Consider the following 7,405-nt stretch of genomic DNA (forward strand, 5'->3'; position numbering starts at 1 on the left):
TGTAGTCCATAATGAAATCTCTAAAAAGACTTATATTTAGGAATGGAGGGAGTATAATCCTGTGAATAGAGGATATGTTGGACTTAAGGCGCTAGATGTATTGACACAATGCGGGTCTACATGTTATGATGGATGCCATCTGCATGGAACTGGTGACAAATACATATCTAATACCAACAATTTGTAGTCTACTAATATAGACTTTAAGTTTTATTACCTAGTTGATGCATCTCAACGTCATAATTAGACTGAATCTGATGAAGCAAGATATTAGAAAGCTGCGGTTAATTTCAATTGAGATGTTTTGAATTTTAATTTGGACAACCTATTCAATCATGATGTATTTTTTAAGAAGAAAGGATTTTTTTTCTTGTTTTCCTGCCTTTTTTTCTATCATTAGGTTGTGAGCAACCACCAACTATCCTCAACGGAATTCAGAAATAAATCTAATATAAGAGCTTCCAATGCAAAACTATATTTTGTTTGAAAATGGGATTAATGGGAACCATTGTTGATATAAATGAAACCAGTCAAATTCGTGCATTCATTCCTTGTTTATTGCACCTTCTTTGTAGACTGAATGATCACATATACATGTATATTCATTATCCAAGTGGCTGGCATGCATCTTGTTCTTCTAATTGACAATCTAGATAGTTCTGAACTAACTAACACATGGCTCTTGCTCTGTCATGTGGATAGGTACTTCATCGTTATCGATGACATATGGGATTTGGAATCATGGGGAACAATCAAATGTGCTTTGTTGGACAACAATCATGGAAGTCGAGTAATCACAACAACTCGCATTCACGAAGTCGCAACAAACACGGGTGATGTCTACAAGCTAGAACCACTTTCTCATGATTTGTCTAAAGCACTATTCTATAAAAGATTATTTGGTGGTGAAGAGAACTGCCCTGATGATCTACCTTCTGAGGTATCTAAAAAATTTGTACAGAAATGTGGTGGTGTGCCGCTCGCTATCATTGCAATAGCTAGTTTGTTGGTTGGTAAAAGAGTGGAGGATTGGTCTATGGTATACACCTCTATTGGTTTTGGATATGGAGATACTAGAGATATTGATGACATGAGAAGGATATTACTATTTAGCTATGATGATCTACCTTGTTATCTAAGGCCTTGTCTATTGCATCTGAGCATATTTGCAGAGGACGCTTTGATCATGAAAGAGACATTGATATGGATGTGGGTGGCCGAAGGCTTTGTCAGTGAAGAGCGAGGGAGAGGGTTATTTGAGATTGGAGAGGGATACTTTAGTGCTCTCGTAAACCGAAGCCTGATCCTGCCTGTGGGGAAGAAAGGAAAGAATGTCATATATGCTTGCCGTGTTCATGATATGGTACTTGATACAATTTGTTGGTTATCGAAGGAAGAAAATTTTGTTACCATAGTGGATGGTAATGGGAAATACTCATCTTCAGAAAGCAATGTTCGTAGGTTAGCTGTCCAAACAAGAGAGGAAGAGCAGGGGCAATCATTTGGCCAACACAAGCATGCCAAAACTGAGGTCATGTTATGCCAGCAGGTGTCATAAAAGTATTCGGTGTGCTAGATATGAAGAGCTGCAAATTTCTGGAAAACTGTCATCTTGAGCATCTTGGAAAGTTGCATCTGTTGAGATACTTAAGTCTAGAGAACACAAATATTAGTGAGCTCCCAAAAGACATAGGAGATCTAAAGTTTCTGCAGATACTAGACTTGAGGAACTCGTGGATAGAAGAATTGCCTCAGGGTGCTAGTTTGCTAAGGAAACTTAAGTGCCTGCGCATTGACAGCTGGCACGAGCGCGCTGGTAGGGTCGAACATTTTGGTATAAAAGTGCCGAATTGGATAGGGAACCTGACATCACTTGAGGAGCTATCTTTGAAAATTAGTGGCGAATTTTCTACCTTCGTTGAAGGACTCGGTAATCTGACAGAGCTGAGGGTGCTGGACTGTCATTTAAGGGGAAGTCTGGATGATTGTTCTAAGAAAACTTTGGTGGGTTCTGTATGCAAACTTAAGAAAATCCAAATTCTACATCTTGAGGGCCTCTATGGGTGGTCGGAATGGGAGGCAGATACCTACTGGAAAGACTACAAGCCCCCTCAGCAACTCAGTGGTCTGTCCATATCGACCAAGTTCAGTAGGGTCCCGGCGTGGATTAATTCCTCGCTGCTTCCGAACCTCTCCAAACTAAAAATGCAGGCTTACCCTATGGAAGAGCAGGATGTGGTCAACCTGTGGGGCTTGCCAGAGCTTTGTAGTTTGAAAGATTTGTGGATACAACCAGAGGGCATGGAGTTCCCTGATGGTGCGTTCCCCAAGTTGAGGAGCTGTGGGATAGATGCGCCTTTCTGGTTTCTACCGGGAAGCATGTGGAGCCTCGAATGCATTACGTTTGGCACGGGGAGGTACTTGAACAAGAAGAATGCCGTCATTGATGTTGAGTTTATTGGTACCCTGGGGAACCTCCCTTCGCTCCGGGTGGTCTTCGCTTGTATGGACTGCTGGGGTGGTGCCCGTGCTTCTGATGTGGAGAAGATGGAGGCAGCGGTGAGGCAAGCAATCGACAATCATCCCAACCATCCCAAACTTGATATGGGAAGGCGTGGTGGAGATCCGGTATTACTACAAGCTTTTGTTTGTACCTATCTGGTTCGACCTTTAGTGTGTGTTTTTTCCAAATTCACTGACAGTGTACCAGTTTTGGCTTTTATATTTTTATTTTTATAGGTAAAAGAACCAGCCTCCCCTCTTCTGGATCATAATACGGGTGTTGGTACGTCTGCTCAGGAGGACTGGGGACCATCGCACAATGTTAGACCACAAAAACGGTGCGCGATGTGGAGGGTCCATAACACATGGTTAAAACTAAAATTGTGTGCAATGTTTGAGGGTGCATCACACATGCTTGTGAAACCATGTGCAATGCTGATATAAATAGGGACTGGCTAGAGACCAGTCAATTGAAAATTTCATTTGGGTGAGTCGATTGGTTTCTAGCCGTCTGGTCGAAAATGAATGGCCAAAGGCCCTCTTCAACCTTGAGACCGTGTCTTCTACCTCAAGCCGCAGAGCCACCACCGGTCGAACCACCTGATGTCGTTGCCCGCGGCAGGCAGCGCTCCCGCATCAGCCTTGCCACCCGCCCTCCCCAATCACCGTCCATTGACGTGCTTCCGCTACTCCAAGGCCATCCCTCTAACCTCGACAATGAGCAGTTTTTTTTTCTTCCGGTGAACCTGCACCACCTTCACACCCATAAGATATATCATCGCGGAGCTGTCACTATAAGACAGATAGTCGGCGAGTCTACCACCCTACCACCCTAAATGGAAAAAGTCCAAAATAAACCTTAAACTTGTAGGCGAAAGCTAAATCGAACCCTAAACTTTCAATCCCTGGAATCAGCAGGGGATATATCCGGTGCACCCGCACTTGTGGTGCTACCGGTGCATCGGATGCCATAGAATAAAGGGGGATCGAACGTCGTGATGGTTCCACCTCCATGTGGTACGACCACCTCGTTCGATCCCCCGCCTCGTGTCCTCCTCCCACCGATTTTTTAGCGTAAATCGTGTTCCCGTAAAAAAGACCACCGGTTTAAGCAAAGCACACGTACTCTCCCTCCAAAAAAAAAACCAGCCGGTTGAAACCCACCACGCACGTCTCCCCAATCTGTACAGCTTACCGCCTCGCGCACCCATGTCTCCCCCTCCCGACCCAATGCGTGTGGCGCTCGACGCGCCTGAGCCGCGTGCTACCCCTGCCTGCGCTACCACCTCAAGCTTCCGCCACCGCGCAACGCCATCTATTTCCTCTGCTACGAAGCCTTCTCGAACGATTCTGGACACTGCGTCCTAGCCTGCACCAACACCTCAAGCATTCGGCCGCGCCATCGGTCTGCTCCGTTGCGACATCTTCTCAGATGATTCTGGGCACCTAGGACACCACAGACATGGGGACATCGACCCGTGGTCAATTCCCCTTGCCGGCTGCCACCGTGGCCAGAGAGGAGCACCGCGGATGTACTTCGTTTTCCATGTGCTGGGGCGCGTGGCTGTACTTCCTCTCATGGATGAGCACGGAGGGGTTGCGGCATAGAGCCTCCAGCAACAACGATGGCAGCGGCAGCGACGCCATCCTCACCGGTACATGCAGCGCAGCAAGCAGTGTCCTCTAGCCTCTCCCCCTTTCTTTGTCAACACCAACAACGAGAGCCTCTCCCTCTTTCTTTGTCAACACCAACAACGAGGTGGAAAAAGGCTCCGAAGGCGGCCATGGCGGCTTGCCCACGCCACCAGGCGATGTACCAAGATGGCGTCGTTCCTGCAGTTCTGCCCTGCAGTTCCATGCATTGATTCATATCTTGTACGTATTCTGCGTGCAACCTGTTTGTCAATATGCCAGTGTGATATCGTTGATCTCCTAATCGATTCTTTTCTGTGCATGTATCTCTTAGGTGGGCTGGTGTCTCTTCTTGGCATTAATCATCTACTAACTTCCACTTTGTCAGGCAAGGAAGCTACTGACGCAAGATCAATTCTTCCATCAGTTGCGACGCGGAGTAGTAATCAAGGTTCGTTTGCAGGCTATCTGACCATACTTACGTGTACTTTTTTAACTCATCAAACAACTGATGCTTCACTGTTACCATCGGTATCTCGGCTAGAATCAGGCGCACGGTTGCCATCAGTATCAGTCTTGAGACCTCAATCAAGAGGTAATGAGATTCAAGAAGCTTTATCATTTCAAATTTTCAACAGAGTCTGCACACATTCAAAAACAAAGTGATCTAAATGATTGGTAAATTTTTAAGAAAATAATACAATTTCTTGTGAAATGTGAGTGAGCTTATTAATCCAATATCAGGGAACTCGGGAGGGTGGTCTCGCAAAATTATAGTAGACAAGAAATGATACTATTTTTGGTTTTCGACTTAGGGAAGCTGAATATTTCTGTACAACAGGGAACAAATATGCGGAGAAATTATCTGTATTAATAATATACACATTTCTTTCCTCTGGTTTAGCATTTAATCAAAAATCATTTTCTTAAATTAAAGCATGTGATGCTATGTTATCCTTCATCTCTACTATTAAAGGGGGATCGAACGTCGTGATGGTTCGACCCCCCTTCTATCGCTAGCTATCGGAAGTCCTCCAACCGCTTCTTCCATCCCCGCCCGAAAAAAAGGCCAAAAAAAACCACAACCCACGAACGCACGATCCCACGCCCACGCAGTCTCCTCGCGCTCTCGCAGCCCATGGCTCCCGATCCTGTCTCTCTCCCGGATCCTGAGAAAAAATGTCTCCTGCTGTCGCCTCCTCGTCTGCCCCACGGTCGCGGTCCAGGCCGTCGGCGCTGGGATCCAGTCCCGTGAAGAAATTCTCTACTCCTCCCTCTTATCTGTACCACTCTAGATCGTGTCCAACCATCGGCGAGCTTGGCGGCGGCGCAGAAGGAGAGCGTCAGTACGTCGGCGCTAGAGTACTGGCCTGGGGGTGGTGTGCCCCTATCCCGGCCCCTGCTGCGATCTTCAGAGCCATCATGCCGTCGGCGCCCATCGCGAACAATTAAGGCTCCTCTGTTTGGGTAGTGGTTGCAGAGGCTGGTGAAGAGCCTCAGCCGTGATGAGGATGATGTCGCACGGCAGGGGCGGGAGTGGAACCACGGGGATGGTCCCAAGGAGCCGCTGGCCGGGAGCGGTCGCCAAAGGGGTCACGCGCGGGGCGGGAGCGCGAGCATGGGTACGGGTCCGAGAGCCGTTGGCTGCCCACGAAGACATCGTGGCGGTGCTTCATGGTGCGAACGAGCTAGATGAGGCAGCGGCAGTCCGTCATGGATGATGTGAGGGTGTGGTATGGGGATGGATTTTAGGGGATCTAGCTGCTGATTGGTTCATCGACTAACTGAAACTGATTATAGTTTCTCTCTGGTTTGTGTTTCTCTATGATACACTCATGTTGCAATTGGCAGGGCCAAATTGGCAACGACAAAGCACGAGCTACCAACCTTCTCTGCTCTCCTGCTACAACAAGGTACCAAACTAAAGCTGTCACCACGACCCCAATCCCCTCTCACGTGCAGTATGATGGACACCCACAAGGCTGAGAAGTCAGTGCAACAAAGCTTATGCAGGCGGACGCTAATCCGCAATCAAGAGAAGATGACTGGTACACTCGTGGCTCATCTTATTTGTGTAATTGATTGTTTTGTTAAATTTTTCCCCATGTGAACCATAATAGAGGTACTACGGCCAACATGGTCCATGCTGCTAAGACCATGGTGGAGAACGTTAGCATCGTTGTGCCTGTTGTGCACTTTGTGCTGCCCATATGAGACTACGTCTCCCTTCGTTGACATCTCTGTTGCATGATATTGACTGAATTCATAGGTAATTCTTCACCAATCCTACTGTATGTTTGTCATATATCTAGATTCAGTTGATTGATGCTGACAGACACGTTTCATAGGCAACTCGTCCAAATCAGAATCATTATCACAGCATCGCTCTTTGATTTATTTTCATTGTTCAATCCTCTGTTGACTTGCTATCAGGTCCTAATTTCTAAAAGATGATTATATTTTAGTTATGTTTTGTATTGTACTAACAAAATAAACAAGTTTATTTATGGCTTATGGTGAAGGCTAGAAGATATGCAGGGTACAATGACTCTGAATATTGTTTCGGTTATGATAATTGCAAAATAGAGGAGTTACATATAGAAGAGTAGAATCAGTTTCTTATTTTACCTTTACTGTGGACCGTTAAAGAGCACTTTAAGTTCCTTATTTAGGTTGTGCACCTTAACCCTGAATGTGATGTAATAATGATGAAATTACCTAACTGAATTGCAATCATGTTTTGGCTTTCATGCAGGCTGATGCAGTGCTGATGGGAGGTAGATGACCACGGTGGAGATGGTGGAGAGGAGCAGAAAATGTGTGGTAAACTTGCTCCATTTGTGCTTGCACTCAAGGGGCATCTATGCCAACAGCGGTACGCGTGTCTAAGAAAGCAGGGGGCTGGAGAAACCAATCAACAGGTGAGTTAGATCCTTTTTAGTTCCAAGCCACCATTTTACGGCAGAGAAGAGTAGCAAAACTCATGGTATTGTTGTTGTTAACAGAAACATGCATTTTTCTGTTAATATTTGTACGCACTAACGATTGCATGGATTTTTTTTGTCCAGTCCTAATGTAAGAACTGAAGCAATAGCCCCTTTCATGTTCTATTTTTTCTCTTTTCAAATATCACATTTTCTATCAGCGTACATATATATGCAAAGTGTGGTTATTACAATTATTACAGGTTGTTTGGTTATTAGCTAGCAATCTGTGGTAGTAATTGCACTTCTGCCAAGTACAGGGTAATGACTAGAACAAGCATCAATTG

At 45.7% G+C, this 7,405-nt stretch overlaps 1 pseudogene; it reads left to right on the forward strand.

The window, feature by feature from the left end:
• The window catches only part of LOC119360431, an 8,883-nt pseudogene extending 1,964 nt beyond the window's left edge, over positions 1-6,919 (forward strand).
• Positions 6,920-7,405: the final 486 nt, after the last annotated feature.

The sequence above is a fragment of the Triticum dicoccoides genome, chromosome 2B (assembly GCF_002162155.2).
Source record: "Triticum dicoccoides isolate Atlit2015 ecotype Zavitan chromosome 2B, WEW_v2.0, whole genome shotgun sequence".
NCBI lineage: Eukaryota > Viridiplantae > Streptophyta > Magnoliopsida > Poales > Poaceae > Triticum > Triticum dicoccoides.